Below are 26,981 nucleotides of genomic sequence, written 5' to 3'. Positions count from 1 at the left end.
ACATGCTATGTTATTAATAAAAGTAAACACATTTTTCCTTCCCAAAAGCCTACTTAGGTACTATACTTTAACATTTTGATAGTGAATTTAAGAGTTTACAACAGTTTTCTTTGTGACAAAACTAAGAGGCACATCTGATCAGTATCTTAAAAGTAGAAAGTAAATTTGAATATTGAATATGAGTATTTAGCAATAACACAAGACAACATTTAGCATTAACACAACGCCAACTCAGGCATCAAAAGCAAATGGAATTACTTAATTTTCCTGTCTGCCCAGCAATAAAATATTCAGTTAAGGGGTTAGTCTGTGTGCCACAATACATTTCCCCACTAGCTGAAAGAAAATTGTTTCAATGGGTTTATTTAATGGGGATCTGTTTTCCCACCTCCCTAGCTGATTTCTTGTTTAGTCATTGAATTGCATTTCTCTTCGTTCTTTCCCCAGCAGCACTAATAGCAGCTGCTCTCTGCTACTTGCAACATACTGCCTAACTGGACCAGGACAAAAAAACAGTTCTAAGTTGTAGGCATTGCTCCATCTGGAGAATGGTTATACCAGTTGTAAAAGACAAGATACCTTTAGCGTGCCTAGGATTGCTACAGTTTTCCTTGGTACTCTCTTGTAAGTCTGCCTTCACACACTCCAGCTAGCTGCTTTATCCTGCGTGAGTCAGAGCAAAAAGGCCCACTCAGGAAAAACATCCAAGGGAAATAGTAGCAAACCTGGAAATAGGACAGGCCTACGCCAAAACCAGAACCTCAAACATATCCGAACTTGGGAAATACAGACCTTAATTTCACCTGTATTCCCTGGATCTACAATGGTAATCAGAAGACTTTCTAATTTCTGTAATTATTTCTACTTGTAATGATGATGTTTGGTCACTAGTGCTGTTTGGCTGTTACAATGCTTTCAGGAAATGAAGTGGTTTGCTGGAGACAAAGAAAAATGGAGCATAACTCATTCTGTTTGGACCTGTTGCTTTCCTCACTAGTAAATACTTCTTTAAGCACTTCTGAGAGTCAGACCACTCCAATTCCCAGACATGCTCAGTACAAGTCACAAAAATGACCGTGACCCACCTCAGTGAGTGTATAAATCGGGCTTTTTGCTGAAAAGAAATTTCAAGATTCTAGATGATAAACGTACAAAACACCTTCAGATTTGCAGCCAAATCCTAAAGAGACATAGTCAAAACAGAGGATTTGTTTTCAACATGAGCACGCTTAGCATCAGGAGATCTTTGGCCTTCAAGTCTCTTCAAGACTCACACCACTATCTTTGTTAAAAATCTCACAGTAACTCTTCTCAGAATAGGTGGATTCATTTATCTGATGCAAACAGTTTTTACAACAGTTCTCTTTCACAGAATGAACCACACAGAGAGTACATCCTCTCACATGGTCTCATACAGAAAGGACTATTACACACTTTCGGGCTGAACATGTTTTTGACTTCAGCACAGATTATTTCCCCTCTATAGCAAAGCTTCGTTGAGGTTACAAGATTGGTTGCAAAGAGAAATACATCACAAATTCTCCAAGATATAGCTGCCTGCACAGCTGATACAGCAGGGCATACAGAACTGGCTATCAAGAATAATGCATGCTTTGTTGAGGATGAAAATGAAACTTCCTGCATACCGAGTTAATACAGATCTTGTTCAGAACATTTTTATATCTAGGTTCATTATTCAGTTTGGAACTTTGTAACAATCTCTCCCTGGTGTGGCTTTACAACATACCCCATGGGAATAATGTAACGACTGGACACGTCCCTAGGATTTTATGTGCATTCTTTCAAAAAACTTGAGATGTGGTCAGAAGTATTGTCAGACTCTATGAACAAACCCATCTGGACTGGAACTTCTTAGTCATCATAAAAAAATATAACTAAGTGAGTTAACACTGCCCTTGTGAGATCCTCTGCTACATACCTAATAATGTTTGACTGTCTTTCCCTATCAGATAGATCCTCACTGCCCATAATTCAGCTTTGGCAATGCTTGGCTACTGCTGACCACCTGATCTATGTTCACTCGCTCTCTTTCTCTCCTGAGAAAAAGGCCAAACATTAACTCCTTCTTCTGGTGTTCGGGCTGGCGCATCTTTCTTGACCTAAACCTGCAGACTGACAAATACCTGCTGCTTGAAGCGCAGGCATCTTAATAGAAAAACTGAACTTCAGCAAGAACTATCAGTAGGTAAGGAAACGATACTATCATGTAAGTTTCTCCAAGGAACGAAATGCAGTTTTCGTCCATCCTACCTTTCTGTTTAACCACAGAGTATTGCAAGATTTGCTGGAAGCACCAAAAGATAAATAACTGCTGCTGGAAATAGTCTACCCACATGTTTTCTGGATTAACAAAGCTCTACCTCTGTTACAATTCCCAGAGGAATTCCCAGGCTCCCGTGTCTGCCAGCACTGCTATCATCACGTCCTACATCCTTTATTGGTCTCTCTGCTCAGATAGGTCTACTTAGCCAAACTCCTGTAATCCTGCCTGCTCCTCAGCACTAATGGTATCTCCCACATGGAACACCCCAAAGATTAACATCAACAGTATATGGAGTACAACCAGGTCTTTATGTAACCTGCTCTAAACAATACCACAGCCATCTGCCACAGGTACAAGGTTTCCATTGTCCTCTATGAAAACATGTACCGTGTTCCCTTTCCTCCTCCAAATGAGAAACTGTGTGTTGCTTCAAGTGCGATTAATCATGCCCTAAAGCAAGCAAATCTTCCTCAATTCATCCATCTATATCAGCCAATAAAGCCTGGCTCCTTTCACTGACACCTCTTCGTTTCCAAATGTCCTGTATTAATCATTTTTCCCATTTCAGATCTGGATCATTATGGATCTGCAGCTCATTCACCTTTAACTGCTGATTCAGATATCAAGCCAGCTCTACATAAAATGACTAAAACTTCCATGCCCACCAAGCCCAAGAAAATCTTCAAAAACCCACATCTGGGTCCTTCTCCCAGTGACCAATTAATTTCCATATTTACGGAACATGACATTTGTTTCATCTGAACCTGTCTAATTACAAGCCTGTAAGTTTCCACGGTTCAGTGTACGTATTATCTTCGGTCAAAGCCAGGGCTGCTGTGGCACAGAAAAGGAATTAACACCTCTTCTCCCGTGACAGAATGGTTAGCTCAGGCTAACGCCTACCAATATTAAGCACAAGTAGTATAGCTTGTGGCAAGTAAATAACTTCAGCACTGCCAGTCCTATGACGTTCCTATATAGGAACATCCAGGAAAGCTATTTTATACTCTCTATAAATACTATTTTGAAGGTATGTATATACTATTTTGAAGTTACGCCAGAATTTCCTTCGTACAGCAGCATAGGTTTGTCACAGAAAAGCTCCACAGACTTTTTCAGAGTTATAGCAATGATAGTTGAATTTAGAGTCCTAACAGATATTAAAAACTGAGTGTATGAAGAAAGCACAAAGCAGAGGGAATGATACTGGGAGCCAGAGGTGTGACTTAGAGTTGGTTTGCTACACATGGGAAATCTAGGGACCTCTCCAGGGATCCTTAGAGATGGAGTTGATTGGAAGGTTTCCCATGAGATCACCAAAGAGATGCAATGATCCAAGATTCCCATGCCCAAATTCTGTCCAGAATAAAAACCACTCTGGCCTGGCTATATTAATTTTCATGACCTAGGTGAAAGAAGGAAGCAGTACATGCTACGAACTTCCCTCCTTCCAGCTCACAGCCCTACACACATTTCTCCCAGTCAAAGAGGGGCAACCCAGAACACAACCCACCTTCCGATGGCTGTGAGAGCCTGTGATGTGCTCATCCAGAGCCAGCCCAGAATATTCCTAATGGCACCACGTTACCTCCAAGCTCTGACTGTCCTTCCCAAAGCTAAACACAAATACTGCTCTGAAATAGGATCTGTTCCATTTGTGAAGTTGAAATAAATAGCATTAGAAAACAGGTCCATCTGGAACTAAGAGAGCTGAAACATTGTTTTTGTGCTTTTCTTGATCCCCAGAGTATTTGAGGCTCCAGATGCATCGAGAAAGAAACTGGTTATTTTAAGAAGCCTTTTTAACCCACTGGCTAGATGGTGGAGGGGGAGAAGGAGGTTGAAATGGAAGCTGCCTAACGACAAAATCCATGAACTCTGACTTTCTGTCTGAAGATGAAAGCCGAGTTAGATGATTTTTCTATAGATGTCATTAAGGCAGCTTTTAAGGCTACCCTATTTGAACTCTTAGTTGCACTTCAGTTCTGTAAACAACCGCCTGAGGGAGTTAAGTGAGTGGAAGTCCAAAAAAGTAAGAAGGGTTCTCAGCAGTGGAGAGTATCAGTTGTAGTGAGAAACCATTTATGTCCTGAAGGGCCACTGGCTGTCACTACCTGTCTGACTATGGAGCCATATTTAGGTGTTTAACAGGAGTTAATTAACATATTCCTTAATAGGTGGGTTGAGATGTGTTGGCTTCACCACATAGGCAACACAGACATCAAAACAGGCTAACCAACATAATTTGAACCTATTTAAACTCACAACTGGTAGCAAGCACAGGAACTGCAACACAATTTCAGAGAACTGGCATAAGATTCATTTAATTCAGGGTGCTTCTAACAAGCGTCCAGAGACCAGCAGACAACGCTACCTAAGTGGTCAGCTCACAAACAGCAGCTGATCAGTGAAGGACTTCCTCCACTTTCAGCTCACTGTCCTCTGACACATTTTAAGTCTTACCTAAAGCAGTTCTGGGTGATTCTTTTTTCCCTTAGAAGCATCTGTAGATGACTCGTGGCAATGTATTCCACAAGTTTAACGGGCATTATATAAGACTGCTCTGCTTGAATTCAAATTTACAGCATTCAATCTTTGCCTCATACAATTAGGAAAAAAAAAAAACCAACAAAAAGTTCCACTCAATCCAGGCTTTTATACCATTCATTAATTCATCATCAAAAAACTGAAGATTAGTTGTAGACATGGCCTAAATTGAGTATGAGTCCTAGTTCTCTGCTCAGAGATCCACTTCTTCCCTTCTTCTGAGCTCCCAGTTGCCTGACCATGCCCCGAGGCACTGCAGTTCTTCCCAGAAACATTTTGCTACAGCACATGCCGCACAGTTTCATCTTGTGATTCCACTGTTAGTCTGAAGGCTTTAAAAGAAAAAGTTAGTCCAAAACTAGCAATTCCTCATAGAAATAAGTAAATAAGGGAAAAAGCTGCTAACATCAGATACTGGGGGCAGGAAGATAACTGGGATTGGTTGCAAAAGAAAGGAGAGAGCAAATGGGCCCAAAGTAAGATCCCAGCAAATGAGAAGAAAATCTCACTTAGCTGGCATGCACTTCAGTAAAAACAGGTTGCATACTATACTCTGCTTCCCCACCACACTCCAAACGCTGCTCACATACGGAGTGTGAATGTTCCCGTTCAAATCCCATAAGGTTTTTATTTCCTCTGCTTATTGACAAAACAGTAAAAACACTATGTTGAACAATTTTGCTACAAGAAAACAGCAGTTTGTCAGAATGATCGAATCAGGCATCCTTCAGTGGAAAAACCACAATGCTATTAAGCAGTGGAATGTAACAGAATAGTTCATTATATGGATACTAAAAGATGGTATTATTTTCTCTTAAAAGGTAGCGTTTAAAAGGTACACACTATTACAGGCATACGAAAATTACTTAAAAAGGGAGTGCAGAATGATGTTGAGAGGTTAAGTGAGGTTTTCCCCTTTATCTCCTCAAACAATACAAACCAAGCTGATGCTCAAGGAAACTGAAAGGCAGTGAATTTACCAACAACAAAAGGATTTTTTATTTATTCAGTGCCATGATAAATAAGCTATGAAACTCGCAGTCTCGAGACACTATTAAAGCCAAGAGCTTATCGAGATTCAAAATGAGATTTTCATATATGCACACAATAGAAAAACTGGCAGTAGCTTAGAGTGGTAGGTTCTTTTGAAAACTTACAAGACCTAGAAGCTAAAGTTCCACTTTCAAAACTGATATAAGAACAAGGTGATTACACCCACATGAATAAAGCCTTGTTCCATAATTGACTTCATCATTCAAGACTGTTCAGGGGCTAAAGAGCTTCTTAACTGGAACTTATCCTACTTACTCTCATCTGACACTTTGAACAGCAAATCCAGCTAGCACTCATTTGTCTGCTCTTGGTTTTCTAAGACCATTTCTGTGCTTAAATCTGTTGTATCCTCAGAGGGGATGGCTGAGATGGTCATTCACTGGCAAATTCCTCTCTAAGTTGTGAAAGTCCTGGACTCCTAAAGAGGACAGGAAGAACTGTGGCTGCAAGCAGAATTTGGACTCCTAGATGTGTTGGCAACATGTTCTGTATCTACAAAGAGCTTTACCCGCCATCCTGGATTCTGTCCTTCATTTCTAAACTGCTTTGACAGAACACAAAATATTATCATGCAAAAAAATACCCATAAAGTGAGCTGGGATTTGAATTAGGAAAGGGAATTCAGCAAGTAGCAAATTCACCAATGAACACAGCTTTTACTATTCCAAAGTATTTGCAAATATATGTTGAGTTCACTAGCTAGTTTCAGCTAGCAGTGGCTATCCTATTTCAGTAAACTACAAACATTAAAATTTTAAGACATAGAAAAATAAAGGCAACTTAGATACCTCTCTTCAGCCAGCCCACTGGGCACTTAGAGGCAAATATATGGTTATTCATAACTCTGGGACTTGCATTTTTCCAGGCTGAGGATCTTATGACAGAAACTTGGCACACAGTATCTGTGGGCAATACTTTCAAGTTCACTACCTGTCATGGTTTTATGATTTTTGGTCATCAGTATTCCACACCATAACATCATGTAATGCATTGGGGGTGGGGTTTGATATCTGCCGAATGTTCGTCCGTCGGAGAAGAACTACTTTTCCCCAGGAGACTTTGCGGTCAGCAAGGGGATATAACTCCAAGCAAGGTCACCTGATCCTTCTTCTTCGCCTGCTCTTCGCTGTCTGCGCTTCGCTATCTGCGCTTCGCCGCCTGCGCTTCGCCGTCTGTACTTCAGTCACTCAACTGAACTGCACTTCTCACCCCAGCATTGTGGTGAGGTCTATACAATTCAAACAGACTCTCTCTCTCTCTCTCTCTCTCTCTCTCATTGTATTTTACTAATACTATATTTAGTAAAATCATTTGTTTCACCTCAGATCAGTGCTGTTGTTTTCAAGTATTTTGGGGTCCCCTGCTTCCCCTTTCCCAGAGGCGCGGATCCGCAGATCCCTCCGCCTTGCTGGTCACGGAACTGGGCCGGACCAGCCCATAAACCGTTGACACTACCTGCCTGAATACATATCATGTACTCAGGGTCAAACAAAGTGGTTCCATCTACTGTTGCTGCAGGAATGGATCCACGTTCCCTTGCAATTGGTCATAAAAGGACTTATTTTTCTATTACAGACAGAACCTCTCATCCAGAAATAGCAAATGGCTCCTTATTGTAACCACTGTTTCCCTCTGAAACGTCAGCTGGGTCAGGAGAGAAATGTTTAAGGACAACAGCAACCAAGCCTCTCCCCCATTACTTGTTTCTTGAAGAACTGTACCAAATTTTTCACTTTACCAGAAGGGATGACTATTACTTCTCCATAATCATATGGCCCTGAACATATTGTAATGAGAGTATGTCATTGGTGCTTCTGTGATATTGCCTGCAGAAACAAAAAGAAAACTTCCTTTTTTTAAAAAAAGACAGAAGTAGCAATAAGATGACAGAGATACTTCTGCAGGAGAGTCAGTTTTGGGTCATCTTCTTGCCAGTAAAAAGAGAATTGTCAGAGCACATACATAAAGAATTAGTCCACACCCTAATGTATGACCAGCTTTCATCAGAGCACCATGCACATTCAATTTTTTTATGCAGACAATCCTGATCCAAAAGCAATTCTCTGATCATCTTCTAACAAACAGAAAAGACGAGTATACCCACTCAACTAAGAAGCCACTGGTCCTGCTGCGATCAAAGCTGAGAGGCTAAGCTGGGGCAGTTTTCTCCATCAGATTGAGTATAGAAAACAGATTTAATGCTACTTATTTGTATCCCAGTGCTGTTAATGGGCTTGATCAACTAATGTTCACGCGCTGTTTTGAGGATGTAAGTATTCTTTTAAAGTCTGTACTCATCTCTATTGGCAGAATATCTTCAGCACTGAGATCACTTGCTATATTAAATTCAAAGCAATAAAGAGAAAGAAAAGTTAATGTGTTTATGTGCTGAGTTTACATACAAGGAAGGTAGGTGGTTTAGACATAGGTACTTATCAGAAAGATCCTATTTGCTCCTCACAGCTATAACAAAGTTTTGGCAAAAACAAACAAGCAAGAAAACAAACAAAAAAATCCAGGGAGATTTGCCAGAAATTTTAGGAGTAATACTTTATTATTTGGCATTTCCATAACATGCCCCCCTGCCACTGAAAAGGCTTGCCTTGACTGAATAACCTTTAATTTGCATTTACATTCTCATATCTTTATCTATTATGCATTACAAGCACATGAAGCCAAGTCTCTGATCATACAGAGATGCTATTTAGAGTACACAAAACTTCCCTGGAGGGTTTCCATTTAGAGAAAGAAACAGATTATCATAACTCATGCAATGGGAAGGAGAATACAAAAGGCACAGCTATTTCCACTGCAGAGTATCAATGTCATTCATATGTCCCTATTTTAATATATTCACGTAAAACAGCAGTCCTCCACAAAGAATTGGGAACAGGTTTCCAAGAACATCAGGTAGAAAATAGCTTTTGTTCTCTCTCCTGCTGTTGTCCAATTTGAACAGCAAAGAATTTCAGAATAAAATTTGCAGTAATCTGTTATGCAGCTCACCTGTAGTACTACAATTAGAGATTTCAGAAGGCTGCACGCTGCCTTTCATTTCCAGCATGTGTGGCCTCCACCGATGGATACAAAAGGGCAGTGCAATTAAATCGTGTGGTAATAACTGTACAGAGTAAAACAAAGGGGAGGAACTCAACTGAAGAAAAAATGTAAAAAATAAAAATAAAAATAAAAAATTCCATGTAAACTGTTCATGTGTTTTGCTCAGGAGGGAACAGCAAATCTTAACAGGTAACAGAGAAATCATGCTGAAACGCTGGTGACAAAGTTTTGGTATGGAATGAGAAGTGGCAGAGAGGAGGAAGGAGATGGAGAGACAGTTTCTAAATTCTGCTGGGTTTTTTCTTTTAGAGCTTAATGCTGGGTCATTTATGGGAATGTGCTTGTGTGTTGGATTCTCCTTAGGGGCCAGATGGGAATGACTCCAAGGGGATTTTGTTCCAGAAAGAAGAACACTCAGACTGAGTATCTCAGTATTTAGCCAGCTGGAAGCCCAATCCCAACACTGGGGGAATGAAATTCATTCTACTGGGACTCCGTTAGTACTTTTGGAGTAACGTCAAAGATAACACCTTTTTGCTTTTTCCTTCTAAATAAATACACTTAGAAGACACACTAGATTAGTCTTCTCTTACATTCAGTGGTTGCTCTTTGCCTTCCTTCAAGGAGGATGCATGCAGTTAGACAGCGTATCACACTTATCCACTCCTACTGCTGTATTCTTAAGGTGACTTGTACAAGAAAAATTCTCAGTTGATCTAGTAGTAGTCAGTCTCCAACTAAAATGAGTTACCAGAGACACCTTATTCAAGCACTGACGTTAAAATATCTTGTTAGTCCAACTGGCTAGGATAAAATCTCTGCCTCAAAAGAACTCCCATGTCTGTGACTAACTTTGCCAGCAGTTCCACCAGAGATCAAAAGCTGATGACTTCACACTGGGACTGCTCAGATAGCATGAGGTTGGTCCAATATAAATTTCCAGATACGATGAACTAAAGTGAACAAAAGATCAGACTGCACTGTATCCTGAGCCCTCCAGCTGATTCCTTCCCAGTAAAGCACTTATGTCCCACAAAACATCAAGACAAACTAAAACGACCAGTTCAAGGTTCTGTGCTCATATATTTCAAGAAACAACAAATGGTTTGCATCTTTTCTCAACTACGATAAAGGGAGGAAGCATCTGGAAGCTTCATTTCTCCAAGCCCTGCTGAAACATCCTGTGCTTTACTGAGCTAATGAGCAAGAGCAGGGAAGACAGCAGAGGTCTGTATAACCAGGATTTTTCTCTTCCGCTGTATCACCAGCCTCATCCCAATGAGTTACAAAATCCTGCAGGCTGGAAGAGTACATTTTGCCATCTCAGCTTGTGTGGACAGCCATAATAAGTGGCCCAACAGTTTCTGTGTAACGGAATGAGGATAAGCATGTTCTTAGGTACAGACCAAAAAGAAAGAAAAAATAAACATTTTGTGAGGTGATGGTGCAGGGCAATCCAATTATATTAGTTGTAATGTGAAGTGACACTGGCTTCTAGTGCTCTGCAACCAACAGGGCTCACGACTCTCTCCAGTATGCTGACCTTCTGCAATGGAGGGAATGGAGAGTTTCTTCTCTCCCTCAGCACCGTGCATTTAATCGATACTTGGCTTCCAGCTGCCTGGTGCTCCTCACAATATCACCCACATCATTCAACAAAGATTTTGCCTTTTCTCCTTCTCCCTTACCCTCCATCAGGATGAGAAGAAACTGAAATGCCTGCAAGGGCTACACTGCTGTGGTGTGCAAACCAGACTTTGCTGGTCCTTGCACATATTAAGACCTCAGTTCCCATTTGATGTTTAATGTCAGATCCTTGACCGCACCCCCCTGTGTTGATACCTTACACGCTAAGCATCCCTTTACACACTTCCATGCTAAGCATCTCTTTGTGGTGCAACACCTCAGTGGTGCAGCTTGCAAGTGCTGGGCCCAGTGAGATACTTCTGAAGCCATTTGTGAATGGCTGGGGAAATGAAGTAGAAGGTGTGCTGATCCTGCTGCACAAGAAAATCCTACTGCACTTTGGAAGGGCTTCTTTCCCTCTCCAGAGGCTATCTAGACCCTCGTTCAAGCACCAAATCAGAGGGTACAAACAATATCATCCTTGTACCAAACAACATGCGGCAGAACAGTTCATCATAAAGCTTATAAGGAATTCCTCCATTTTCTTTTCCTCTTCATTTCACCTTCCTTCTCTTAGCACCTCTCTGAAGTGGAAGTATTCCTAGCTTTTCAGATAAAAATAAAAAAAGATTGGTCATGAATCATGCAATTCCACTAATACCTAAAAACTATTGTACTGATGGGAAGAGAATCCTGACATTTTGACCCAAATCTCATGCATTAAAAATATACCAAGTGTCCTTATTATAAGAAGCAGCAACAGAACAAATGTTAGAGATCAAATTCTTTACTGTGCAGCTGTACAAAAGAGGGATGCACGTTAGAGGTTTAGAATAGTCAGTGTGAAATGGTGAAAAGGGAAACACCTGCTACTTAATGAGATGTTACAAGCTTGTATTTTGTAATGAAAGTACACAAATTCAAGAGGAAAACAGAATCATAGAGCCTGAAGCCAGGAAAATCCAAAGAGTGATGGACTGATCTTTAGGCCTTCAACATCAATAGGACTATTCATGCACATAAATGTTACATGTTATATTTTAGCACCTGGCTGAAGAATTAAAGCCTTAGCCTTAGATAGCAAATCAGGAGTTCACTGCTGGTTTTCAGCCTGCAGAAAAGACAGCCCATTTTGAGAAATGCACTGATTACCCTAGTTTGTAATCTCTTTAATATCATAAGTTCTACAAAGATACATTTTGTTCCCTAGAGCTCCCCAGAAATCAGCTAAGCATATGGACTGCTTGCTTACACCTACCACAGAAGGCTGAGTATTGAGGATTTATATATTTTAGTCTATGTGGTGTAAATATGTATAAATTTATATTGTGTTAATTTATGGCATACACTACAGAAGGTTTTGCGTGAGCTACATTGCATTCCTTCCCACGTTTCTGCTGAAATATTCATCTTCGGGTCTTTTTCTCCATGTTTTCTTTAGTCTCGCCACAGATGTTTGGGCAGCTTGCGTTAGAAGGGAATATGCCTTAGAAGTACATTTAGGAATTTAGGTGATGAGAATACCAAACTCTACTGTGTGGCTACAGCCTGAGAGGATTAACAGGCTTGGTGAACACTCACCAGTGTCTCAGACCTGCCTTCTGATACACTGGCATGCATCGCAACGTAACTCAAATTCAGCATCACCAAGACAGACACTCAGTGCACAGAGAGCTGCCAAACTAGTGCCTGACAAACATTGCATTCACACATAAAACACGGATACATAAAGCTGCCGTGCCAAAAGTAGGACTGATTCTCACAAGAACAGGCACCTGTATATCAACAAACTGCACTCAGCATCACCACAAGCAGTCCCTCCCATCTGCCTGCACAGAGCACTTCAGAATGAAAATGTATTACAGTCCCATTCTCTCTGAAATCAGTAAGATTCTTGCTGATGGCTCAGCGAGAACAAGGTCAAGCCACTGGGCCAAAGCATAACCCTTATCTTTCACTGAGTCCTTATCACAAGTGTATCAATGCAGCCTTTGTGTACAAGAACTGGCTGCAGCCCAGAAGTCTCAGTGCCAAATCAGGGCCATAACATCCAGTAAGAGATATGAAGACATACAGAAAACCTTTTTGAAAGCCTGACCTAATCAAAAGAATTGGGGCTCCACACAATGCTTATTTGCTTACATTCAAGTTGTTCGGCAACACGTAGAATTTTGCTGACTTACTAGAATATAAAAATGCACAACTACAAGAATAGTACCAGGGGGAGTTACCTAAATAAACCAATGCATCACATATAGCTATTTAAATCTTCCATTTATTACAGAGTTGCAAATGCAAAACATACTACTGACAGAGAGCAATGACCAAGAGGATCCATCTGCAAATCTTTTTTCACACTGCTGTGAATTACCTTGAATTTTATTTTTGACCTGTTTTCCTCATTCATTGTCCAAAATAATTTATGTGCTCTGCATTTGAAGCAATATACCGGAAGAGCTGGGTTCAAAGTCCAGCACTGCTTCAGATTCTCTATCTAATTCTTGGAAAGCCTCCTTCTCCTTTGAGGCCCTCTGGGTAGAACACAGTTGTGGACATTTTTCTCCAGTTCTTTTTGCTTTTCTTGTGTATTTTGGATAAACCACAGATTTCAAAAGGTTTTCTGATAGTTAAAGCTGTAACCATCGCTCTTGACCATCCCATGAGCCACTCTGCTTTGCCCTTGAGTGCCTGTCCCTAAGTGCTTGCAGATGCTCACCAGATCTGGCCCTACACCCTCAAATACCATGTGCAACACAGTTTGTACGTTGCCAAACATAGGAGTGGCAAGAACAGGGTGATGCTGGAAGAATAAAACACGCAGTGGTAAAAAGCCGTAGATTGTAATAGAGCTTAATTTAGTTTTGCTGGATAGTTCCTTCATAAATACTACCACAACTATACCACACAACAGGAGATGCACCCAAAAATGCTTCTACAGCATTTTTTATCAACAGAAGTTGAACAATTATGATTTAGCAGACAAAATTTACAGTAAATCAATGAGGATGCACATAACATTACCTTGCCACATTGCTGTACAGAAGCTTATCTAGACCATATATTTTCCCGGTTTTATTTTATAAATAGGCCAGCTAAAGCCTCACACAAAATTATCCACAACCAAAAATACATCTTTCAGATTACAGCCACTTTTCTACTTCAGCTCTGTCAACCCAACTCTTTACCAACTTATTGCCATGACCCTTCTTGTCTTACCTGCTGAAAGCATCCCATAGCGGAGTCTAAAGCAGCTCAGAAAAGAGAAGCTACCAAGTCTGAACTTGGGATCAGAGCTCTCTGGTCCCACATAGCTGACCCTAACCTTCTTCAAGGTAAAAGATTTCCATGTCATTGGGAAGATGCTGGTTGGCTGATATTTCCTAGCATAACAGGGCCAGGTCCTTAGGTAGGGTCTCAAAAGAGTCAAAGATGAAATAATAATGCTGTCCAGGGCTCCCATGAGGTTTGATTTTGGTATTCTCATACTTTCCTCCCCCTTTCCTCTTTCTCTCAGAATTTAATGATTGAAGGAATAAAAACAACAAAGTTAGTTATCATCCTATCACACCTTAATGACAACATAGAACAGTCAATGAGTGTTGATGGTTTGATTACCTTGCTAAGCTGAAATATGTTCAGAGAGCATTTCAGTGAGTTTAGGCAATGGACTGAATTGTAAAAGATAAAATGAAATCCCAAAAAGCAAAGTCTGATCTTAGATAATTAACAGCAGAAACAGGGCTAAATTGAAATAAATTATTCAGTGCAAGTACTTCAGACAGCTCTTAAGAATAACACATGGATCTGTGGCACTCTTTAGGGGACTTTGTACTTATAAACTAATTAATAGATCTGACTTCTCCATATGTAGTTTTTCCATCTGTAACAGATAAAGTATGGATAGGCTTCTTCATGTAATAGGGAAAATTAAAGTTATTTTAGTAAGTTGTAGAATTTTCTCTAACTTATTCAGAATGTGAATGTGTGAAATACCACAACAGAATGGAAATTGATTTTATAAAATGTGAGAGTGAACTACAGCATTCCGAAACATGTGGTGTAAAGTCAAAGACATGTCGTACTGCTTCTTTCCCCTCCAACCACCACCAAGGCATGTCACAACCTACACAGCAGACTGTAGCCAAAAGGTCAGCTAATAACATGCTCCTCACTAAGAGGAATAAGCAAGAAGACCATGGCAGAAGTATTTTCACTCTAAAATGGAAAAGATGCTAATTCCTGCTGCCCCAATTCATTGTATGACAAGACCTAAGCCTCAGCAAGCCTCAGTCACAAACTGGGATGGAGATACAGTGGCCATTTTGTTTCCTGTTGAGTAATCATAGAATGGCTTGGGTTAAGCAGGATCACGAGGATCATGAAGTTCCAGCCCCCTAGCCACAGGCAGGTTTGCGAACTGCTAGATCAGACTGCGCAGGGCTCCATCCAACCTGGCTGTGAACAGTTGCAGGAATGGGGCATTCACAACCTCTCCAAGCAGCCTGTTCCAGCACCTCACCACTCTCTCAGTGAAAAAACTTCTGACACCTTATCTAAATCTCCCCTCTTTATTTTAAAACCATTCCCCCCTTGTCCAACCACTATCTACCTGTGTAAAAAGTTGATTTCCCTCAAGTTTATTAACTGCCTTTAAATTTTGGAAGGTCACAATAAGGTCTCCCTGCAGCCTTCACTTGTCCAGGCTGAACAAGCCCAGTTCCTTCTGCCTGTCTTCATAGGAGAGCACCCCAACCCTCTGATTATCTCTGTGGCCCTACTTTGGTTTGGACCCTTTTACAAAAGCTCCACATCTCTCCTGTATTGGAGGCTCCAGACTTGATCGCAGTACTTCAGATGGGGCTTCACAAGGGCAGAAAAAAGGAGACAATCCCCTCCCTGTCCCTGCTGGCCACCCCTTTCCTGATGCAGCCCAGGATACTGTTGGCCTTCCAGGCTACAAGCACACATTGCTGGCTCATTTTAAGTTTTTCCATCAATCAGGACCCCTAAATCCTTCTCAGCAGGGCTGCTCTCAAGTAGTTCCTCTCCCAGTTTGTATACATATCTGGGATTACCCTGACCCAAGTGCAAAGCCTTGCACTTTGCTTTGTTGAACCTCATTAGGTTTACAAGGGCCCATCTTTTGAGTTTATCAAGGTCTCTCTGGAAGGAATCCCTTCCTTGTGTGGTATCAACCACACCACTCAGCTTGGTGTCATCAGCAAACCTGCTGAGGGTGCATTCAATCCCATCACCTATGTCATTGATAAATGTATTAAAGAGTACCGGTCCCGAGATGAACGCCTAGGGGAAATTGCTCATTTCCAGCCTCCATCAGGACGTAGAGCCATTGACCACAACCCTCTGGCTGCAACCTTCCAAACAATTCCTTGTCCACTGAATAGTCCACCCTTCAAATCCATATCTCTCCAATTCAGAGATAACAATACGGTGGGGACCATGTCAGAGGCCTTGCAGAATCCGGGTAGATAACATCAGTTACCTTCCCTTTGTCCACCAATGCAGTTACTCCATCACAGATTGGTGACATTCCCTTGGTAAAGCCTTGTTGACTGTCCTGAATCACCTGCTCATCCCTCATGTGCTTTAATGTGTCTTCCAAGAGCATTTGTTCCATGCCCTTCCCAGGCACAGAGGTGAGGTGCACCAGCCTGTAGTTTCCCAGGTCCTTCTTTTTCCCTTTCTTGTAAATGGAAGTGTTTCCCTTTGTCCAGTCCCTGGGGATTTTGCCTGACAGTCATGAATTCTCAAATATGATGGAGAGCAGCTCAGCAATCACACCTGCCAGCTCCCTTAGGACCCTTGGATGCACGTCATCTGGCCCCACGGACTTAGGCACATTCAGTCTCACGAGTCAGTCTCAGACTTGCTCTGCCGTTACAGTGGCAGGGGGGAGTTTGCTCCCCCAGATCCCACGTGGAGTTCAGGTTCAGGGATGTGAGAATCCTGGCTGCCAGTGAAGACTGAGGCAAAAAACTCATTGAATAAATGCTTGGATTCTTCACTTTAATCAACGCAATTGCTTCCACTCGCTTCTCAGGGCATCCACACTGTTGCATGTTTAGGAAAAACACTGCTCAGCATGGTAGGCTGAACAGAATTGGCACTCATGACCTCAGCTGGCCTACTGAACCAATCTAAACTCTGTCTCCAGCTATTTCAACCAGTCCAGGATTTGAACACTGCTAGAACAGCGCTAAGAAATAGCTCATTTCTATTTTTATAGATAACACCATTTTACAGGATTCACTTTGACACTCCGACTGCAGAGGTAGCTTCCAAACTTTTAGCCAAACTAATGTACCTCTGTCAGGGTCACCCACATACATTAGCTGAACCCCATCCATGAGGGCTGACAGTCTCTCATACTTCCCCCAAACCGCCTGCAGCCAGATGGAGGGCTGGTCAGTGTGGGAAGTTGCCTTTCACACAGATGTTAGCACATATGCATTTGTAAAGGTTAGTTATTTTTAAAGGTTATTTAGCAGAGAGAGCATTTTCAGAATATGACAGTCTTAAATCTCAACTTTCAAAAGACAAGAATTGTTGCTGACATCTACAACCAACCAACATTCACACAAAACCTAAACTTTTTGAGAGGCTAAGAAATGTGTGGACAGTTTTCTACCCGACATTTTTACTCCCAAGATGGTTCACAACTCTCATCAACAGACTGTCCAGCAGCGGTGCCATGCCTAGCCAGAAACCATACCAAGAATTAGCACTTCTTAGTTGTTTCCCGTCTCATCTCACATCTCTCTCCAGCCCACACCTCATCACCCAGCAGCCCAAAATGTTTGGCCACCTTCCACTGGAAACTGCTTCTTATCCATCCCAATCACTACAATCTGATGCCCAGCAATGTTCCTGCCCTAGTCCCTAAATACAATGCTTACTCAAGCATGTTGACATCAGATCTAATTACTGACTTCAAAATGAGCAACGAGAAGAGTTTCCTTCACCTCATCTTCTGTTGCTGAATAGAAACAAGTCCTGACATCTATTCTTTAATTAGCATGAATAATGACAAACTTCAGATTGGATGAAACTCCAGGTTGTCTCCCAAAATTAGGCCTAAATCCAAACTAACCCAAACATTTTTGGATGCTGTACTCAGATTGAAAGGGGGGGGACAATTTCACTTCAACTATAAGCTGATTCTGCACACAGTGCTGCTAAGCTATTTTCTTCTTTTTATCCCACCTTTTTTTTCCCCTCCAGACTTCAGTCTTTATAGAGTATTCTTCCTATCGCCAGAATTACCAATATTACCTTGTCTCATTTGGCCTAGTCAGAAATAAAACACTTAAGTGTGAGCACAAAAAAGAAAACCAAAACAACAACACACACATCTAGATTGTTATTCTCTCTCTTTCTTTCTCCTTTTTTTTCTTGAGCCTACTTGCCTTTTTAACATAGCTGGAATTCATTTGCTCCTGCCCTTGCTTTACAGTTACACACATCTTCCTCTTGTCATTCCCCATGCACTTTTCACTTTAGCAAGCTAAGAAAAGAGTTTCACGTGCAGAAGATCCAAATTTATGTTATAGAAGAGCTATGACAGCACTTGAAAAGAAAAAGAAGATACAGCAGCAGAAGAACCTACTGTCCTCTACCACAATTCCCCAGCCATCCAGCTGGACACAACATGTCCAGAATTGGTGCAGTCTTCCACAGAGCCCCCCTTTTTCACGCTACTGTATCAAAGATCATTTGAGAACTAAGAAAACCTTCCAGTGTTTCATTTACCTTTCTGCTCAAGTTTCCCTGGCAGCCTCTCTGATCTGGTCTGTATCTACTGTGCTAGATAAAGAATAAAATACAACACTGGAACAAAGCCGATGTGTGCAATTCTTCCTCCCGTGGTCAGTGCTTGTGCTGTTGAGGTGAGGGCAAAAGGAGTGGTTCAGCTCTCCCATTTTCTCAGCTGCTGTCCTGTGTAGGCTGCTCTTATCATGCAGCCATCACGCAGCAAGGTGAACGCTGTTCAACACAACAGCCAGTTTTCCCCAGTGACGGTATCTCTCATCTCCATCTGCTTTGATATCACACACTTTGTTATTTGCAGATGAGCAGCCAGGTCAGTCAGGACCTATGTGAACACAGCCTGAGAGCCTGTTTCCAGCCACAGCTGCTATTCACCGGCCGCGCTCAGAAAAAAGGAAAGCTGCTCTCTGGGGGCTGAGCTTGTTTCCTGTGTTGTAATTTCATAGAAGTGAATCTTCCACTAACCTGGTTGGCTGACACAAATGCTACATGGAACAACAGGAGGCTTGTCAGCACTGCTCCAGCATACAAATGAACATAACAGACGGGTAGCATTAAACTCACCTAAAGATAAAATTATGATCTTCAGTCATTGAGAAAGATGATAACTTAACCACAGGATGTATCGCAATTAGCTTCCTCAGCAGCCTACAGAAGCAATATATACAAATTACAAGATAATCTTCCGCAATTTGAAACCATTTAGGATCCTTAGCATCATATACTTGGATCAATTTAAATCTTAAAGTTGCTATCATCTTTCCTTCTTACTCAGAGATAAATATCTTCTCATTTTCTAGTGAAACAGAGTGGATGCATTTTTTTTTTTAAATCTGATCTTCCCGTATCATTTCTTTTTTATTTCTATCTTTTTCTTTTTTCAAAGTCAAATAGTTAAACTATAATGAACTCCTCAGGACTCTGGCTGTAAAGAGCAAGTGCTGGTCGCATCAATATCTGTATTAGATTGCCCCCAGTGGCAAGGAATTGTAAAAGACTTTAACATAGAAAGGGAAATGAAAAATTCCAATTGAGAAATAGGTCTGCTGGTGGGAAAAAAAAATAATGCTGCATTTAGAAATCTCTAAGCTTTCATCCATTTCTAGGAAACTGGAATGGGAGGAGCATTCCTCCTACTCCTGAAGACATCTGCACTGTGGGGATATAGGGAATCTACTGCAGTACAAACACGATTTTGGCAAATTAAACCTTGTCAGAGTCACAGCAAACTTCCTACTGATCTGAGTTCACTTATGCTTTTGTTACAGTTCTGGACTTCTTTCTGATGTTTCCCTTTGGATGTGTACTTTAAAACTATTTCATGAACTTGAGATGTTTGATTCTCCGCACAGTCTCAAGTAGGCAAGATATTTCTTTCTATGGTCGTCTTCTTCCTCCTGCCTTGTTTTCAACTTGGCATCTGGCAAAGCTGGACAAACTCTGGGACATAAAAATTCCCTTAACTGTGAGTAAGCCCTCTTTATTATGTCTTTCTTAATAAAATGGCTTGTTTGATTAATGTCTGTTTGCATGGAAAATTCTCGCTTCTCCTTTGCTCTCTCCAGCAATCACTTTGTGTTTTAGTGCCTGCTTTGGCAAGAGGAAAAAGTGGAATGCTGGGTTAAATTACAGCCCCTTCCTGAGATCCGTGGGACTTCTGTTGTTCATTTCCATGGCACCAAGATGTGACCCTTATTCTTAACCCGAAGTCCCTGACAGTTACCTACTACACCATTTTAAGTCTCTGGAGCAATTGAACAAGTCCAAAGGTGCTATTTAAAATACCAGTGATTTTTCAAAAGCCTGTTTAATTCATTAGGCTTTATCCAGTGCACCCAGTCTGGTCCAGACAAATCCAGCACTGTGTTCTCTCATGCTCCCTTGGCTCCTAAGCAGCAGTACTTTCAGCTTTGCACACAGAAAGAATGTAACACATACCAAATTAAAAAAAAATAAAGATCCTTCCCTATTGAAATCCATGGCTGATACGTGCACATGTGATGATGATTTTAGAGCAACTGAATCTTTGCTACAGAAAGATGGTTATTTAAAACCTGAACAGGAGACTCAAATTTTTTTACAACTTGTACTTGAGTTTATGGAAACAAATAACAGACCTGCAAACACTGATGTACTTGGCAGTTCTGGGTAGCTGTCTGGACTCACAGCCAATGGAATTAAACATTTGAGAGATTGTGATTCATGATATAATCTGATTATGAAGGTAATTACACCTCTTGTCATTGTTGACAATATATTATTATAGAGACAAAAATCTTGGTTCTGCTACCCGAATTCCAAGGGAGGGAATAGACAGAGAAAGAGAGAAGAAAACAAAACAACTTCCCCCTCATTTTATAAAAGACTCTCTGGGTCCAGAAAAAAAAACAACAAAAAAACAACCAAAAAAAAAAGCTAACAAGAATCATATCCAGCAAGAGTCAAGAATAATGAAGTGTTCTTAAAAGTTAAAGTGAGAAATGTTAAAGAGAGATGACATGTTGGTGAAAGGCTACTTTCAATACATTTCTTAATAAACACATAAAGCATAAAGGCGAGTTTGAAACTTCTAGAAAACTGGAATGAAATTAAAAAATACAGAAAATCCTGAATATAACATATGGTTTCAGCGTTGCAAGTAAGGAAACATATTCCAGTACAACCTGCAGAGGCAGAGGTTTTTCTAAGACAAAGAGTACATTGTTTTGAGAAGTGCAGGTCAGAATCAAGGACTGGATTCACTAGCCCACGTGCTTTGCAGTCTATTTCTTAGTTCCATATGTACAGTAGCTAATATAGAGCTATAACTGTAATCCTTCCAGATTTTCCCTGGAGTTGCTTAATCTGTATGCTCATCCCTTACTTACTGCTTTTAAACTTCTCCTCACTGCAGTGAAGATTAAGTTAATTTCTCAAGTTATTATCTCATAAAATCCTGCGTGCTCGAGAGTTACTACTTTTTTTTCATAATGAAATCATATATATATATATATATATATATATATATTCCAATAACTACAGGACATATTTCCCAAACACTAATTGAAACCCCAAAAGTTTAATGCACTGATTTCCCATGAAACAAATATTTGAGTAACTAATTTTTCTTAAGATCACCAGTGACCAGTGGAAAATTTCAGCATCATTACTGAAAAGGAAATTTCGATTGTGTGTGCCTGAAGAGCAAGAAAGAGAGTCAGGTACTGAACAAAACCAAACAAACCGAAACAGAAAACAACTCCACAAGTAAAGTTTATAGCACACACACCTTTTTAGGTTATTATTATTAACCTTTTTAGGTTACTTGTTTTCCCTGTTGGGCTTGCAGGCAGGGATGGGTCTCCTTGTACAAAGCAGGAGTTCTTCATGGATTTTTCAATTCTTTAATTTATCTAAAAGCCACCTGGACTTTCAGCTTGGTCTCTATATGCCTTTTTAAAGTAAGGGTATTTTAATTTCCCATATTATCAACAGTGCAGATGGACAGCAGAGGGAGGAAAAATAAGGAGGCTAGATTATTCTGTTCTTGATTATGGGATTTCCTCCATTTTTTTATATTAAAACTGATATTAAAAAAATTGCTTCTAAAGCCTCAGGTGAATCCAGCAGTTACAAAGAAGACAAAAACAGCACTTTAGAAACGTACCCGTCCTTCCTGAAAAGAAACCAGACAGCTCAGATAATGGTGCTCAGATAAATTGAACTTCTGAATTTAAAAAACAACTTTACATAAGAAGCATAATTGAATCTGGGATCCACAAACCAAAAGAGGGGAAAGTAGGGCATAAATGCTTAGATGTCTGTCAATATTTTACATCTGAAAAGTGCCAATCTTTTAAGACTGGTGGCTTTCAAAGCAGTACAGACAAACTGTCCTTATGCTAAGCTGTGCACCATTCACATTCTGCTCATTCATAAATTTGATGTAAATTTCAGAAGCTTTAAGGAAAAGAGAGCGGGAGGTTCTGTGGAAATGTAATGAAGTATGCTTATGATTATCTGCTTTTGGAAGAGTTAAGTTTATTGTAGGCACACATTAGCCACTTTCAGGACATAAAAGCCTGACTGTTTAGTGCTAGAAGACATTTTTTCTAGGAACAATCTTACATCCTAACCATAGAAATGTGTGCTACCCACAGCGAGGGACACATACGGCCCTGGAAATGCCATTCCCTTTCATGGTTGTAAACCAAAGCAACAAATCATTTCAGTAAGGCCATTTTCTGTTTTCTGCTTGGTTCTACAAATAAAAAAGGGCATGGGCCTATCCTGCTTTGAAACAACAACAAAAAAAATCATTTGGGAATTTAACAATAATTTAATTTGTATTAGCCATGGCACAACATAAACATTTTCCTCAAGGCTGAAGCACAAACAGATTGCACACATTTTCCATGTGTGGGTTTTTTTTTTTGGTTGGAATTTTTTTTTTGTTTTTTTTTTTTTGTCTGTGAGCTGCTGAGCCTGTTTTCATTAAAACAAAGAAAAGAACACTTCCTGTATGAATCAGAGTTTTGTATCCAAACTGCAGGATTCCTTATTTAATGGTCTACTTGTTGATTGAATTAATATGGATATTTAGCGAAGGTGGACTAACTAGAAAAGCAGAGAGTCAAAGGACAGAAAATATCTTTGCAAAACAGAAACAGGGAAAATTAAGTCAAATAACACAGTGCCAGAGCAAACAGATACGACATGAGAATTTGTACTCCCCCACCCCCATTCCATCAATATTAATTTGTGACACTTCCCTGCCCTATGAAGTAAGCACAAGCTTGAGGCAGGACTGTGAGAACAATCTTGCTATGTCTAATGTCAGAAAATGACAAAAGACAAGCTGCATGAGCTCCGGATGTGGTAGCTGGGCTCGGCTCTGTCACTGTATCTTGTCCAAGAGCTTGCAGGAAGGTAGGGCTGCAGCTCTGGCTGACAGCTTTGGTAACCCCTGTGCAGGAAGCTGAAGGGTTTTGTAGCAGCTCTAGACTCATCCTAAGCTTCTATGAGCTCTATCTTACAAGACCTCCCTTTAAGATGTCCACACTTTGCTGGACATGCAGGAAATTCAGTTCCTTTGCAAAATGAGACCACAGTCCCTCAGCTAGTCAGACCCTTTAACAGATAATCTTTCCCTTTGCCTTAGGTGTGAACTTTGTACAATTGTTTTCTCTTGACGCTCATCTCATTGCAAAAGAATCATAGAATCATAGAATCACCAAGGTTGGAAAAGACCTTCAAGCTCATCCAGTCCAACCGTTCACCTATTCCCAGTAGCTCCCACTAAACCATGTCCCTCAACACAACATCCAGCCTTTCCTTGAACACCCCCAGGCTCGGTGACTCCACCACCTCCCTGGGCAGCAAATCAGCATACTGACTTAAATTTAATAGGATTTGAACTCTGTTTCCTGCCAAGAAAGCAGAATCTTTTAGTTTCCTGTGCACAGGAACACAGAGATGTTAAAATTAGCCACAAGCAGTATATTGCTCCCTGAATGTAAGAGAAAGGTATTGCAATTTACTGCACAAATGAAATGACTTAACACTATCGTATCTGCAAGTAACAGGTTTAAACAAAATGTTTTCTGTTTTGCCAAGACCATGTACACAAACATCAAAATGTACACATTTGGGTTTTGTGTAATGAAATGAGAACCACTTCAGGGTCTCAGCAGACAACACTGTTACTTAATTCAGCATCTTATAACCAGTGCTGAGATGCTTTTTTGGCTGTGGGCCACAGAGCACACAGTAACCCAGTTTGCTTTTGCTGCATCTCTTACTGCTTTTTTTCCTGATGGCAGCACAGCCAATGTTGTCAGTACCGTAGGTAGTGCCTGTAACGTTTTGGAAGCTGGGGAGGAGCTGAGGATTTTCTGCCAACTCGGTTTTCAGCTTGCTCTCTACAATACAGCACTCTAACAATTGAAAGAAAAGCAGGAAGGGATGAAAGTACTGCTGTTACTTTTGCTCGGTAGCAAGCTTTTCAAACTGACCGGGAGACACAGCTGCAGAGTCAGGCCCTCCTACACACCCAATGGCTTGTTTCTGCTTCCCATTCCCAGAAGGTGGCTGTAGGCCAGTGGAGGGTCCTCACAGCACCCAATCTCCTACAAAGACAGTGACTGGGGTCTGCTTCCATGAAACTGAGGAGCAGGGAGCTGTCTGCTTCCATCTGTGAGCTGATTCAACCTGCAAACCTGGCAGAAAACAAGACTGGCTGAATGGAAGAGGCTGGATGGGTGATGAGGGCTGGAGCTTATGGGAAGAAAGAATGATGCAACTGGGACAGGGGGATGGAAAGAAGCAGAGGGAAAGCAGGGAATGTAGACAGTAGGCTTTTAATATTGGCATTGATGCCCCAAGGACTGTAGTGCTGCAGTGTACAAATAAAAGTCCTAGGCTTTCTCCCTCAGACAAAGCAATATCTACTTCAAAAATACAAAATAATTTACAGCCCTGAGCAGAAACAGTCTGTCTGGAGTAATAAGTGCTTTTTCTCTTCCTTACAGAGAAGGAGCTTCATGAGCAGCAGATCCTACCAGCACCTGTCTCAGGGTTTCGTTCCAGCCTAGAAACTCTGGTGTCTAACAAGGACCAGGTTCTGGATTCTGCAGCCTGCAAACCTCAGCAGTTTCTCACTCCTACCCAGGCACTTCCTTCTGAGGACTTCACAGACTCTTAATACATACCAGCCCCCTATCAAATTAGGTTACAATAGACCACGAGTTCATAAAAGATTGGTCACATCATGTGGAAGGGAGATTAATAATTAATACAGTTTGTTCTAATGCGTAATGACTTTTTTTCATTAGGAAGTATGCCTAACAGAATAAACACATTTCGGCTCTGTTAACAACCGAGAGGCCAACATTGCTGGCTATAAACCCAGAGCAGCTCTGATGCATCAGCTACCTTCAGTGACAGCAAAGGCTAATCTAAAGCCCCTGACTGACCAACACTGACACATACACACCACCTACCCACAGCAGTTCTCCATCAGGTAACCAGGCGTGTCTATGAGAAAGGATGGGGACAGCAGAGATCAGATTTCTGAACGACTCCTCACTTGCGCTCAGCAAATTAAAACATTATGCTAGAACGTGGAGCACTGTGTGTTATAATTTTCCTGTTTTAGTCATGCTCTAGAAATAAGAATATTTAAACACGTTTTGGAAAATCCTGTACTCCGTTGCCTGAGGTACAGTATTCTCAGAGGACACTGCTAATCCAACAAACTCCACAAAATAAGCAAAATGACTTTCCTTTGTCACTTATGGCTGCTAAACTATAATAAAGGAAATGTAAATCTGGGTTCACTTTTTCTATCTTTGTTTTATGTTTACTTTTGTATTCTGTTGGATTATATCAGATTAATTTGTTTTGGTTTTCTTTCTAGCCACTTTTCAAGCTCTAGCTTAGTAACAAGGCTCCGTTTTCTTTCAGAAAAACAAAGTCCCAACATCTTCCAAAAATGTCCTGTTTATACTACAGTTTCTTAAAAAATAATTGCTAACAATGATAGTATTTGGACTCAGACTAGCTGGCAAAGCAATGTACTCACTAAGTGACAACACTTCCTTTGATAGTTATCAAAGTTATAGTTGACTATTTTTCAATACTTTATGTCACTTCATTGCTTTAAGACCCAGATAAATTATTCTAGCTTGCTAAGGGAATTCTTGCTCTTACCCCACCACTGATTGCTCTGCCAGGAAAGCCTCTGCTGTTGCCCATTCCTAAACTGGGTGATATTGGGCCCAGAAGGGGAAGCAGAAAGGTGAAATGGCTGCAACTGTCAGCACTAGAAGCATTAGTTCCCCTCTATGCAATGTCAGGCGATCCATCTGTCCTACCTCCTACCTCCAGTAAGACTGGAGAAAAGACTGCTTTTATCTCCTGTTTCAATCAGACTTTCAATTGGAAGCGAGTGTTTGTGCAAGACACAATGGGGCCATGCCACAGTTTGGAGCTTCCCAGTGCTACTCTGGTACAGATAACAAAAACAATTAGAAACAGAAGTACGCTGGGCACTTTGAAAGCTATATACACTGATCATAAGTGGACTCAGCTTCATTTTCTGCAGCATATACAGCAGGATGCTTTCCCCGTGATAATTGACATTTTGCACTAGCCTGGTTCCAACGAAAATCGATCTGATTCCCTTCTAATAACAACAGAGAGTCATCTTGGATGACAGATTTTAGCCATTAATTTAATTGATCATACATACTGATACAGATCTGGGGAAATATTATTCTAGCATAGCAACACAAATCCAATCAGAAGAGCAGACTCAGAAAAGGTGAGTGACTCTCCTGAAAATGTGGTTTCACAACATTCACTCACTGTGAAAGTTATTTTGATACAGAGTAAAGAGATACAACTGTAAAAATGATTCAGTAAAAACACAGCATCCGGCTTCTGCTGCCATTCCTGAAATAGATTAACTTAGTAACACTGGAAACTTCATGCTCTGGAGCAGCAGTGGCAGTAATTCCCTACCATTTTGTTCATGGATCACTGTCAGCTTTCTGAATTCACAGTGGTGTACCCCAATGCCTTATAACATTAACCTTTTAAGGCAGCACAGCTTCACAGGACCTGCAGAGGACAGCTGAGAACC

The 26,981-nt window shown here is 40.9% G+C and overlaps 2 long non-coding RNA genes across 5 annotated transcripts in view; one reads left to right on the top strand and one right to left on the bottom strand.

Moving 5' to 3' along the window:
* Positions 1-26,981, bottom strand: part of LOC125691312 (uncharacterized) — a 122,503-nt gene that overhangs the window by 46,082 nt on the left and 49,440 nt on the right. Inside the window, exon 7 of one of the 4 annotated variants that reach the window (XR_007376074.1) lies at positions 18,923-19,006. The exons of the other annotated variants lie outside the window; for them this stretch is intronic. This is a non-coding gene — a long non-coding RNA (uncharacterized LOC125691312). The remainder of the gene's footprint in view (positions 1-18,922; positions 19,007-26,981) is intronic. 4 annotated transcript variants of the gene reach the window in all.
* LOC125691313 (uncharacterized) lies at positions 19,531-25,674 on the top strand. Its single transcript, XR_007376076.1, has 2 exons — positions 19,531-19,823; positions 24,868-25,674. It is a non-coding gene; the product is annotated as an uncharacterized LOC125691313 (long non-coding RNA).

Source organism: Lagopus muta, chromosome 3 (assembly GCF_023343835.1).
Source record: "Lagopus muta isolate bLagMut1 chromosome 3, bLagMut1 primary, whole genome shotgun sequence".
Lineage (NCBI taxonomy): Eukaryota > Metazoa > Chordata > Aves > Galliformes > Phasianidae > Lagopus > Lagopus muta.
The sequence above is the reverse complement of the archived record's forward strand: the minus strand, read 5'-3'. Positions and strand labels throughout refer to the sequence as shown.